Below are 12,970 nucleotides of genomic sequence, written 5' to 3' on the forward strand. Positions count from 1 at the left end.
CTCTAAACTGGGGCATGTCGAATCTTTCACCTTATTGATAGAATTGGTTTTTTTAATATACAGGTCAATTTCAGTGACTTTCCTCTTTAAATGAAACCAACAGTGCCAATTCTCCTTGCGAGCAGATTTTACATGTGTTCCAACTTCTCCATCATGCAGTGCGTGCCCGATTCTCCTTCTCTATCGACCAGAGCTCCTCTGAGTTCATCAATAGCTTCCCTGCCTTTATCTTTGCTCAGGCTCCCTCTGCAGCCTGCTTCCTTCTTTATGTCTCTGCATGGGAAGATACTTTAGTCCTTGTCAATTCCCAATATTGAAGAAAAACAACAGCAACAACAAACAAACAAACAAACAAAAATCTCATGTCATTTGGAGTGAATAATTTCTACTTTTCCAACAAGAAGCAAGCTGGGGAAAGTCACAGGGCCAGACCTACCATTCTGGTCTCCCTTCTCAGTACACAGTGGACTCTCCTTGCAGTTCCTCAGAAGAAGGAGCATATTCTATGGGATAAAATAACAGGAATTAAGAAAGTTCCAGTTAATTCTTGAACAACAACCAGTAAAAATGAATCCTAATTTAATTTGAGTAAGTTATGATGAGCAGCTGGCAGGCACATATCACCAAGAGAACGCCATTGTGCTGTCCAGGTGTCTACCATGTCATGCCACCTAATCTGTTGCGTAGATCCATGGTCTTCTGCCTTTGCTTGTCCAAGAAATAAGATTGTCTCTGTACTGTTAAGTTCTTGTTTCTTTTTTAAATTTATTTATTTTTATTTTGTGTACATTGGTGTTTTACCTGCATGTATGTCTGTGTGAGGGTGTTGGATCCTGGAGTTACAGACAGTTGTAAGCTGCCATGTGGGTGATGGGAATTGAACCTGGGTCCCCTGGAAGAGCAGTCAGTGCTCTTAACCACTGAGCCATCTCTCCAGCCCTTGTTCCCTTTTTTAACTGAGAGAAGCTGTCATCTCACACTGATGCATACCATATATTATTACATAACTCTAAGTCATTCTGTTAAATAAATTCATTCTTACTTCATTTCTGTGTTATAAAGCAAGCTAAATCACGATACGATGGCACTTGTCTGCTCTTTGAGGGTAATGCAGAGATTAGGGATGTGGCCCCCTGCAGGACTAACTCAAAGAAGATAATGACCTCACAGGAGATGTGTCACACCTGGGTGTGAGAAGCAAGGTTCTCAAGGACTTCTAAACATCCTTTATACTCTTTTGTTGTGATAGTTAAAAGGGGTATTCCGGGGTCCAGACAATTATGACAGTTGGTATTGGCTGGAGTGCTGCCAGGAGCATTGGCCTTTCCTAGGACGTCATTAGGGATGCAGGTCCACAAGTCAAACATCAACATGGTGAACAAGAAAGTCTGTGGAAGCCGGGCCTCGATGGCGCACACGTTTAATCCCAGCACTCAGGAGGCAGAGTCAAGCAGATCTGTGTGAGTTTGAGGCCAGCCTGGTCTACAGAGTGAGATCCAGGACAGGCACCAAAACTACACAGAGAAACCCTGTCTCAAATCCCACCCCCAAAAAAGAAAGAAAAGCTATAGATTCAAGGGTTCCAGTAACCCATATTTATCAAGTCCTCAGGGCTAACATTTGAAAATCACTGCTAGAGTTTACTAATCAATAAATAGGCAACGCACCAAACTTCAGTTCTTGCTTTAATAATGTTCACTATATCCTAAGCAGTTAGTTACTGCTTTTGGCTAAGGTCTGTCTTTTAAAGTTATTTGGTATACTGAAAGTCTGAATTTTGGAAGTGATTTGAAGGAATACATTATTTTGAGGGTTTTTTTTTACTTGTGCTTTTGCTATTTTTAAATTTCATTGTATATTATGGACATTAGAGAACAAGCAGTCAAAACTCAGTATGAAAAGGGGCTCAGAATTTTATAATTAAAAGGTCACTTAACTATTAACAGATCTTACTCTTATGAATTGCGGTGATATAATATCCTGAAAATATTTCTTACACTCTAAGACACTGGAATTTTTGCTGGACCTCATAGCCAGAGTTAGTAATACACCTTAGGGTCACTCAAGACATAAGACTGCTATCCTGCTGTGTATTTAGCCTGTTTGTTTAACCTGTCTTTAAAGAAGAGTGTATTGATGTCTGTGGCCTGTGTCACCTCAGGGGGCCATAGGAGCCATGCATGATGAAATCAGAGGGCCATGCTGAACTGGTCCCACCCTTCGCTGGCCCTGGAAAAGCTGGCCCTGCCTCTCATTAGACACTACAGCAAGAGAGCTGGCCCAACCCAACCCTCACGGGGAGAGCAAAGCCCTTTGTTCGGGATCGACAGGCTCAAACAGACAGACACAGACCAGATGTAGGGACAGATTCACAAGATATCCTTCAGGCAGGCACAGATTCAGACTCATACACTAGACAAGCAGGGGCAATGGAAGACACGGGGAGAGTGAAGCAGGTCTTTCAAATCTTGGACTCACTCTCGGTTATATGACACCATGGGGAAGTGCTTTGATTTCTCTCCTTTATGTGACATTGGTGCATTATTGATGACTCTGAGTTTACTACTAGTGTGTTCAAACCTACCTCGGTGAATCAAGATGGTTTAAAAAAAAAAAAAAAAGGTGTCCTTGGTTTTCTGAGATTTGAGCACACTTCATTCTGTTGCCTACACTCTCTTCCAGGAGAAACTCTGATCTTATTGAATTTATGCCGATCTCATAAATCCAAGTGGACGGCGTTCATCATGATGCTAGGTGTGTGAACCGGAAGGAGAGAAGCAGGTGAGTAGAGGGGAAAGCACTCTGGGAGGCTCAGCTGTGAGAGGCACACCCAGGTGGGCCACAGTGTGTGTGTGTGTGTGTGTGTGTGTGTGTGTGTGTGTGTGTGTGTGTGTGCTGTAAATGTCAGTAGCAGGGTACCCAGGGACCCACTGTGTGAATAGACCTCCATAAACCAGGTTTTCTTATTTATTTCTAAGTACCCCTTCCAATTTTCTCAAAATTGCTTCCAGAGGAAAGAAGTAGGCATTATTACATCCTGGACTAAACCACCAAATTCAATTCTTGTGTAGAATATTTTTTTGTGAAATGATCAAAATGACTGTAGTGAGCAATGGGAACTATGTAAAATAGGAAGCTATTAATAAATGGGTTAGAGGTCAAATATAAAACTATTTTTAAAAATCCCACTGAAAGCCAGTAGAGTAAATGATTTTTTTTTCAAAAGGACCCCCTTTTACACTCCTCATCAAGCATGCCACAGTTTTCATGGTTAATATCTTTAATATGTATCTTTGGAATAATGATATATAGCTGATATGTTCATTATTTACAGCAATCATACACAGACCTCACTTTAATTTTCATTACCCTGTATAGACACTAGCTAATTCAGCTGGGGTAGATCCCTGGATAGTGTAGTATTATTCCCATCACTGGACAGACAGAGAGAGCAGTACAAGATGAAAAACTTTGATTCTCTGAGATTCCATTTCTGAGCACTGATTGAGCTGAAATATTGAAGACAAACTGGATTGTGAGTGAAAGGAAGGTAAAATCTTTACCAGTTTGATTGGAAAGTGTTGCTGGTGTTGACTTACCTCCTAGGGCTTAGCTGAAAAGCAAGGATTTGAAAGCAAAGAAAAGTCACACATGCAGGGCCACTTTAAAGCTGTTGATAGCACCAGCCCTGGCTCCCTGCAGGAAGCTTCCAGGAATGGTCCAGTTCCTTCCGTGTAGAGAGAGAGGCTGCTTTGTTTTCCTGGGGCTCCCTGCTCTCTTTCTGCCTCACTCACAATGGGCACCCTCAAAGTGAATGTGTGTATAATCAGCCAGGCTTGCTGGGCACCCCCTTCCAGCAGACAATCTCCCATCCCTCTGGACTTTTGAGTTTCTTTTGATAAGTGCAACTGTTGCAAAGGAAGGACATTTTTACATGAGACTTTCCTGAGATGTTACGTCTGTGCTCAAGTTCACATACATGGCAGCTTTTAGACTCCTCAAGTATCTTCCTGCTCTCTGTCCTCTGCCCCCGTCATGCTCACCACCCAGGGCATATTTTATTGTCACCCCAAAACCTTCCTGACTTTCTCGTGGAACCAGTAAAATTCCACTGCCCCCACATGGCAATCTATTTTTCAATGTTTCTCTTTAGTGCCTCTAAAGGTTGTATGGAGGAAACGATTGAAAAGTTGGGTTTCTAAAGCTCCGATGTAGTCTTAAGACAGAATAGTAATCCCCTGGAAATAACATGTGGGCTTTGTTTGTGCTCCACTTGCAAGTCCAGCTTTAAAACAGTTGGCCTGGGACAGGCTGTGGACGTGGACAGTTCCATCACTCACGTTGCATAAATTCAGAAACTTACGCAAATTGCTTTGTTTCTTTGAGTCTTGGTTTTCTTATCTGTAAAATGAGAATGATCTACTTGGAATACTTGTGTGATACTTGATAGATTCACAACACGCCCCCATGGTTGGGCATGTCTGACGGACCTAGACACTTCTGCCTAGCCAGTTCCGGGTCAAAATAGCCATTTCTGGGTCAAGGCGTCTAGTATGACCAGGACCCTGTGGCTTTGCATAGTTGCATAAGAGCGCGCAACGCAACCATGTGATCTACACGCATGCGTGGAGTAGCCACATGGACCTGTGTGCGCATGCTGGACCCAGCCTTTATAAGCCGGTGCCATATTCCCAGCTTCCTTCTTCTTGTCCATGCACGTGTCCCATTAACAGGCCTGAGCACCCCTGTTTTTCTCTCTTATCTTAATAAAACTCTTGTTAGTGGATTCTGTCGTGTTTCGTGACATTTCCTCTCAGGGTAAGAGCACCGCCAAATAACTAACAATACTCAGCTCAAATCAATCATTAAAAATTTGTGAGATATTATGTATTATTTCATAGTCACAATTAAATGTACATTTTTAGTTGGATATGGTTATCAGGTTAACATTTTCCTTTTCAATGGATTTGAAATTGTTCATAATTTTTTATGTTCTGCTTTTGTGATAATGAAGATAATATAAAGAAAATATAACTCCCTTTCAAAACAAATATTGGCCTATGATTCCTTAAAGAGATTTGAATTTTGTTTGCATCAGTGAACCAGTATCATCTCCCTAGCTATTTGGCACCTCTGTGAGTTCTTATTTCCTCTTTGGAAATTCCCTTTCAACTCCATACCCCCATCCCAGCATTTCCCAACAGACCTCTTCCCCTCAATCATTTACCACCATCCCTCTGTCTGAACCTGAAGTGGGTCAGCACTCTCTTTCTGCTGTGTTATGTAGGCTACGTGTTATTTATCAAGTGGTGCTGCTTACTGTGAGAGAAAAGCCACGAGGTACAACAAAACCCACTATAAGAGTTTATTAGGGGAAGGGGAAGAGAAAGGATGTGCTTAGGTCTATGGGAATGATCATGCAGGAAGAAAGGGGAGGAATAGATGGAACTAACATTTTGTAGGTTCCCCCTGCACATGTGCATATGGGCATACGTAGCTACACCACGCATGTGCATAGATTGCATGATCACGCTGTGTGCAAATTACGGGATGAGACAGAGCATGGATTACATAGGACGTAAGGCTCTGGAATGACTAAGCCTCTTGCTTGGCTACTGGACAACATATGTGCAGTTATGTACCTGGGGGAGTGGCTAGGAATTCTAACACTGCATAGTTTCTGAAAGATAACAGTAGATAGGAACAAAGTACATTTATCCACAGAAATTATGACAATGAGAGAACAGTAGGGTCATCAAGTGTGTTGCTGGGTGCTTAGGTCTCTTAACCTGTATTTTAAAAGTTAGGAAACAGAAGTCGGGAAGAAAAGTGAATTTCTTCGCAGTCTGGCCAGTGGGTGAGGGGAGGATCTAATTTCCTCCCACCACCATTTGTGATCCACTCACAGATTATATAAAGGCAAGAGGCAAGGGCTGAAGTACACTCAACTTCAACTGAGGATACCCCCGGGTTAAAAAGACCTGGGCTCCAACTCTCCTCTCACTAAGACAGTTTTTTCATTCAAGTCCAAACTAAGGAAAATGAGGTCTCAAAAATCTCCCAATTTTAATTCATATGTGTATATGTGGTATATGCATATGTACAATGGACATATGTGAGTAGTGTGTTAACGTGTGTGTGGAGGGGGGACTGTAGATCAATGTTGGTGCCTTCCTCTATTGCTCTCCACCATATTTTTAAGAGGGTTGTCACTTTTACTGTGCTTGGGGTTCACTATTTGGGCCAGATTGGTTAACCAGTAAGCTCCAGGGGTCCTCCTGTCCCTGTCCCATCCCCAACATAGGGGTTAGAGATGCATGTCACCACACTCAGGTTTTTACATGACTGTGGGATCAAACTCAGGTCTTCTTGCTTGTGCACGAAGCACTTGACCCACTGAGCCCCTAAATCTTCCACTATTGAAAAAGATGGATTTTGGGTTTTTGAGACTTGTAAAACCACACCTGTTCCAGACCTGGCAGAGTTCTTTGTCAATTCCTTTAGTCGTACTAATTTTTTAAGTAAACAAAGGTCTGGTAGCCAAAGTGAGGAACACAAGCATCTCTGTTTAGATTATCTCCCCTCTGCCAGGGCTTCAGCCTAGGATCACAGTTACAAGAAGAAAGTAGTTCATCTTGATCCTGTAAGGGAAAGGATACCTCAACAGATCAACCCTGTTTCTCCTCTTTCCACTTCTTGCTGGATGTTTCTCTGGAGATGATGTCAGCAGCAAGCACAGCAATGAGAAAACCTGTATGAACCCTGGAACTGACCCGTCCCGCGGGCCAGGTTATTGGGGAGACCCGAGGAGGCACCTCCTGAAAGATCAATGGGGGCGAGAGAGAAAGGAGACCAGGCGCAATAAGGGAAGACAGAGTCAGTCTGAGTCGCGTCAAGGTCTCGTTTATTGACTGGGCATTGAGGCTTATAAGCAGGGCTTCAGGTAGGGAGGGGAGCAGGGGAAGCAGGGATAGAGAAAATTCCTAAGGAGGGGGTCAGGAGCGAGCGAGGTCGCTTTGATCCCGGGCCCCCTGCAGTTGACAGGCTCCAGAAGGTTTACCTAATCCCCATCTCCTGCAGTTAGGCCAGGAAGGTCTTATCTAGTCACATCCCCTGCAGTTAGGCCAGGAACCCTTTGTCAAGGCTTGACAAAAGTCCAGGACATAGCTGTCCGGAGCCGGTTTCTCACATGGAACTGCTTTTCACAAGACAACAGACTCTTTCAAAGCTACGATGCACTTGATGGTTAGAGAAAACAGAAATTTGGAAGTAGCATCAGAGCCGAAGCAGACAGTGATGTATCAACAGATCCAGCCTGGCCAAGCAGAGGCATGTCAAGGAGACATCTTTCGGGGCTGTGTGGACAGAGCAGGCATCCTGTTCTTTTCACAAGTCATGTTCACACTGCCCTGAAACAAGCTGAGAGTAGCCTATCAGAAAGTCGTATTTTCTAACATTCTGAAACCCAATGTAAAAGTGACATTTTTCTTACTTTCCAAGTATAATAGTAAAAGATTTGTGTGTGTTATGAACTGGAAACTGAACACTATAAAAAGAAAAGGTTGAACTGTCTGCTTTGGGATAGCTGTTATTTGACAGGAACACTTTGGCATTGCACTTGAATAAAATATATTCACTATTTAACATCATAGACATTACTTAGATGTATGTACAGCATAAAGCATGCATCTATGCTGTCTATGGCTCTGCTCTCCTGCCCCCAAATTATAGTAAAGAAAAGAAATCTGCTAAAAAAATTACTAATCTTAAAAACCATTCTAAAAACACTAACAAAATTAAAGCAACAATTGCAAATTTCCCATAATGTTTCACTCATATTAAATCTGACTTGGGTCTGATTTGGAAACTTTTGGTGTCTGTTTCCTGATTCTTTCAAAGGTAGAAAATAATTTCCTTGGCTTAACACTGATGTTCAAACATCTGTATTTAAGCTAAACTGGCTCGAACAGAAGTTGCCTTGTCTTTATTGTCTTTCTTCATGGAACGGTCACTCTTTTCTTTTGAGAGGAAACTCTGCGAAGTTACTGTGAATCTGAGATCCAACACTTACCTCATCCCCATCGAAACTGCCACCTTCTTCTCACCACCTCTGGTGTTTGCTTATGGTTAGTACCTCTCTGAGATGGAAACTTAAGGGCTTCACGCATATTGGCTGTTTGTTTTTTGTAGGGTGGGGGAAGTGCTGAATGAGGATATTGTTTAATGAGAATTCACTCCTTCTCCCCAGTCCTCTTTCAGATTTGATCCTCAGAATACTGGGAGGGGAATTGAAAAGTAAAGGCTTAGTCAACTCTTACTGCATGTAATTTTAAAGACTTGTCTGAGTCTGTATGCACACAGGAAGAAGGTTCAGCTGACTTTATTGTTAGGGTTGTAGGTGCTGAATGAATTTCTATACAAATATGCAGGGAACTTAATCTTTTTTGTTAATAGCAGGGAGAGTACAGAGAAGCTCAGATGAAAGAGTCCGAGACCTAAGTTCAGGGCAAATGACTTTTAACAAAAGAAATAACTAACATTTCATTCAGAATTTTTGGTGAGGATCCCAATAATTTTTTTTCTTCCCTTTAAGAAAGATATTTCCAAGCTTTTGGTAAAGTCTGCTCCCATGCAGACCTCTTCTTCTGCATCAAGTGAGTTCTGCATTTGGGTTCATGCAGAGCAGGGAACAGTGACTCACCAGGACAGGTGGAGCCTGGAGGACCATAAAATCATAAACCTGTAGGAAGCCAAAAGAACTGAGGCTGGCATGGGCAGGAGCTGAATGCCTCAGCAGACTCCTGAGGGCAGCTGAGTCTAAGGCCCTCACCAGCTCCCACACAGGGCTCCATTCAAATACCAGTTGATAGGGCAAAGGCACAACTTGGTGCCAAAATTTGCTCAGTAGTAAAATGAGTTCCATAGTTTTCATAATTGATTTTGGTGAAGTAGGTGAAATATTGGTGAAGAAATAAAATCTCAAAACATCATCCCCCTTACGACATTTTAAGTATAAGGAGAATCTAGGTGGATACTACCTTATCTAAGCAACCAACCACCACTATCACTGGTGAGAATGGTTCAAAGATTGTGTAGAAGAGCATCTCTGTGGGGGTCATACATACTGAAGTACTTACAAATGAAGCATATCTCCAACTTACTTTAAAATGTGTATTTGGGACAATATTACAATCAGTGAGTAGTAACACAGAGCAGATGGTTAGTTCATTGTATTATTCTTTTAATTTCTCTGGAAATAAAAATGCATAATTTATACATAATTACAAGTAAAATATTTAGCAACACGCAGGCACCATGTCTATGATTATTCTGAGTCCTTTTCTTCTCCTTATTTCTCCTGTTATGTGTTTGTTTTCCTGATCATGATAGTCACCCACTATGATTATTCCAATATACCTTGGGTCTGATTATACTACCCATTAAAATAGAGTCGTTTCTGAAGAAGCATAAAGCAGAGGAAGGGCTGTAAATTGCCAGAGGCGCTACCAGCTGCAGCACAGCCCAAGAGAGGACCATCTCTAAGTACTCACTGTGAAGTCATCTGCAGAAACAGAAGTCTGGATAAAAAGAAATGCAGAATACTATGTCATGTTTCAAATATAACAATAGCCCAAGCACTTATTTCAGAATGGGAACTTAGTCATCCAAACCCATGACTCCCCTTCTGTAGAGCCCCACCCCATGGGAAGATGCTTTTGTGTGTGTGGAAAGAGTATTTTGTGGACATTGCCTTGAGGACTGCATTGTGTGTGGTTCATAGTGCCCCTTTTGAAAGGTTTATCTGCCCCGCTGCTACTCAGCATAGGGGCCAGTGACCATCTTCATTTTTAGGATAAACTCTAGCATTCTGGGTTACTATTTCTTTGGTGTCCCTAAAGCTGGAGTGGCAATGGGAAGGATAAAAGGAATTTGCTGTCTGTTGTCCCTGTAGGCTATGATGCCTTCCAATTCTATTTCTCTTGATAACTTTGTAAAATAAACCCTTTTATGATTCTGTCTCTAATTCTCAAGAACTGTCTTGGTAGAGAGCAGAAAGTGGCAAATTAGTTATCATCCCAGCTTGTAAAATGAGAGAAGAATTCATGGAAACCTACTTTCTAAAGTTGTGTAATGAAGTCTCAATTTATCTGTCAATCTTTGTTTTGCTCTATGTATTAAATATGAGATGTGGGGTAGAAAAGAGTTTTTCACATACTTTCTTCTATCTATATATTAAGAATAGCCTAAAATGATATGTGAAAGGAGTCACCATATACACTATAAGCTCCCATCTAAAGGGAAGCTATGATTATATTTATTATTACTGCTGTATTCATCAAAGTTACCATCATCTTTCTTATCCTCCATGTTTATGACTGTATAGTTCTAAGGGATTTAGAAGAAAGAATAATGGTTTCTGAGAATAAACTAACTACTCTGTAAATGTGCTGGCTAGTTTTTATGTCAACTTGACAAAAGCTGGAATCACCTAATGGGAGGGAAACTTAGTTAAAAAATTCCCTCTATTATAAGATGTGGTGTTATTTTATCTGTGTCCCTCAGTAAAGTTTATCTGAAGATCAGAGAAAAAAGCCAGCCACTATAGTAAACATAGAAGTCAGCCGAGGTAGCACACGCCTTTAATCCTATCGGAAGCAGGAATCCATCTGGATCTCTGTGAGTTCAAAGCCACACTGGGAACAGAGCCAGGCATGGTGGCACATGCCTTAAATTCCAACACTAGTTAACCATAAAGGTCTGGAGGTCTGTACAGACAGATAGGAAGTGACAGAGCTGGGCTGAAAGAGGAAGTGATGTAGCTGGGTGGAGAGGAAGTGAGTTGGCAGAACAGAAAGGCATATAGGCGTGGGTACACAGGAAGCAGGTCTCTTTGGAAGTTGCAGAGTTGGGGAAGTGAGGTTACCTGTGGCTTTTCCAATTCCTCTGATCTCTCAGGTTTTAACCCCAATATCTGGCTCTGGGTTTTTTATTTAATAAGACCTTTTAAGATTCCTGTTGCAATAAGATTAGGCTTCAGGTAGCCTGTAGGGCATTTTTTTTCAATTAGTGATTGATATGGGAGGGTCCAACCCATTGTGGGTGGCACCACCCCTGGGCTGGTGGGCTGCCTGGGTTCTATAAGAGAGCAAGCTAAGCAAGCCATGAGGAGCAAGCCAGTAAGCAGCACTCCTATGCAGCCTCTGCATCAGCTCCTGCCTCCAGGATCCTGCCCTGTTTGAGTTCCTTCCCTGACTTCCTTCAGTGATGAACAGTGATACGGAAGTGTAAGCCAAATAAACCCCTCCCTCCCCAAGTTTTTTCACAGTGTTTCATCACAGCAATAGAAACCCTAAGTAAAACAGTAAGAAAATCTCAAGGGACAGCTCTCATTCTGGAAATTTCAAGACATGGCTGAAGAAAAAAAGGGCAGTTGTGTTCAAATAGAAAAATGTGCTGAGTGTGATGAGAGATGAGAGAGAGAACAACAAAATTTTCTGATTGTAACAATGGTAAATTTATACTTTCTTAAATGTTACAGAAACATAACAGTCAGAGGGGAATCAAATGTGGAAGGGTAGGAACTCCAGGATCTGGAAAGCAATAAAAGCATAGTCTTAGATTTTTAATTGGATTTGGAAGACTATCAAGAAAAAAAACTAAGATTTTAAGGAAGAAGGAAATATCGTGGCAAAGTGATGAGTTCTTTTCAAGCATTTTGAATAGATTGTGGATAAGTCAAACCAGAAGAGGATGAAGGTTTTTAAGATAGAGTAAGCTCGGGGGAACTAAAGGTCTTTGGAACCAATGTTTTGAGACTCAATGGGTCTCCTGAGAGCACAGCTGGACATGTGTTACAGGAGGAAGGCTGTGGGAACAAAAGGAGGTGAAGTAAGTCAGAAAAGACTCCCACTGGGCACTTGGGAAGAAAGCTATTCCTCTGTGGACCTGAAATGCATTTGGTGACCGGAAGCAAGGGGAGCATTGAACACTGTCCTTGTAAGCTCCTGTCCCTCTCAATTGCCACCCCTTCAGTCATCAGTGAAAGACAGCTGGTCCTTGGCTCCTGTTCCTCAGTCCTTCTTTCTTCCTGATCTTTATATTAAATGATTTCCCCTACCTTGTATCTACCAGGCCGCCAGTTGCCTACTTCTAGTCTCTCATCCAGGATAGAAAAGACGCCATGCCTGAACGATTGACAGCTTGCTGGGGTTGTGCCGTAGATATTGCTGCTGCTATTTCTTTGTCACTTCTGTTTTAGAAGACCTTAAGTGTCAAACCATTCTGAAGATGCATCTCACTCACACCTTCACTGTATGGCTGACCTTTCACTGTTCTCTTTCAACGAGAAGGTTGAGTCTCCTACAGTGTTCTTTCTTAACCCAAGTATGTGGCACAATCATGTGTTTGTACATGGAAAAGATGGGCAGGTTCTACTTTTCTAGAGCTACTGTTTCTCCACTGCCCCCACTCTCCAGTGATTGTCTTTCTGTGTGTGTGTGTGTGTGTGTGTGTGTGTGTGTGTGTGTGCGTGTGTGTGTGTGTGTACCTACTGAAGCCAGAAGACTTTGGATCCCCTGGAACTTGAGTTATATGTGGCCATGAGCAATTGTCATGGGTGTTGGGGCAGATCTTTGTTCCACTAGAAGACTAGCAAGCACACATAATATTGAGGCATCTCTCTAGCCCCTTCCCAATGGTATTATCATCCTTGATGCTAAGTGTCTTGGGTCATTTAATTTATCCTTGTTACCCAAACTAAAGGAATACTCAATATTCTAATTAGACAGTTTGTGGTAGTTTGAAAGAAAATGGCCCCAAAGAGAGTGGTACTATTAGGAAATGTGGCCCTAGGTATGGTCTTGTTGGAGGAAGTATGCCACTGTGGAGGTGGGCTTTGAGATCTCATATATGCTCAAGCCATGCCCATTGTCTCAGACCACTTCCTGTTGCCTGCAAGTCAAGATGTACA

General features: G+C 42.1%; 1 long non-coding RNA gene across 12 annotated transcripts in view; it reads left to right on the plus strand.

The window, feature by feature from the left end:
* Positions 1 to 12,970, plus strand: part of LOC128118415 (uncharacterized) — a 262,810-nt gene that overhangs the window by 237,964 nt on the left and 11,876 nt on the right. For all 12 annotated transcript variants that reach the window (XR_008221194.1, XR_008221199.1, XR_008221202.1 and 9 more), the window contains one exon: positions 2,683 to 2,781. This is a non-coding gene — a long non-coding RNA (uncharacterized LOC128118415). The remainder of the gene's footprint in view (positions 1 to 2,682; positions 2,782 to 12,970) is intronic.

The sequence above is a fragment of the Peromyscus californicus genome, unplaced genomic scaffold (genome assembly GCF_007827085.1).
Source record: "Peromyscus californicus insignis strain IS unplaced genomic scaffold, ASM782708v3 Scaffold_22__1_contigs__length_63687245, whole genome shotgun sequence".
Lineage (NCBI taxonomy): Eukaryota > Metazoa > Chordata > Mammalia > Rodentia > Cricetidae > Peromyscus > Peromyscus californicus.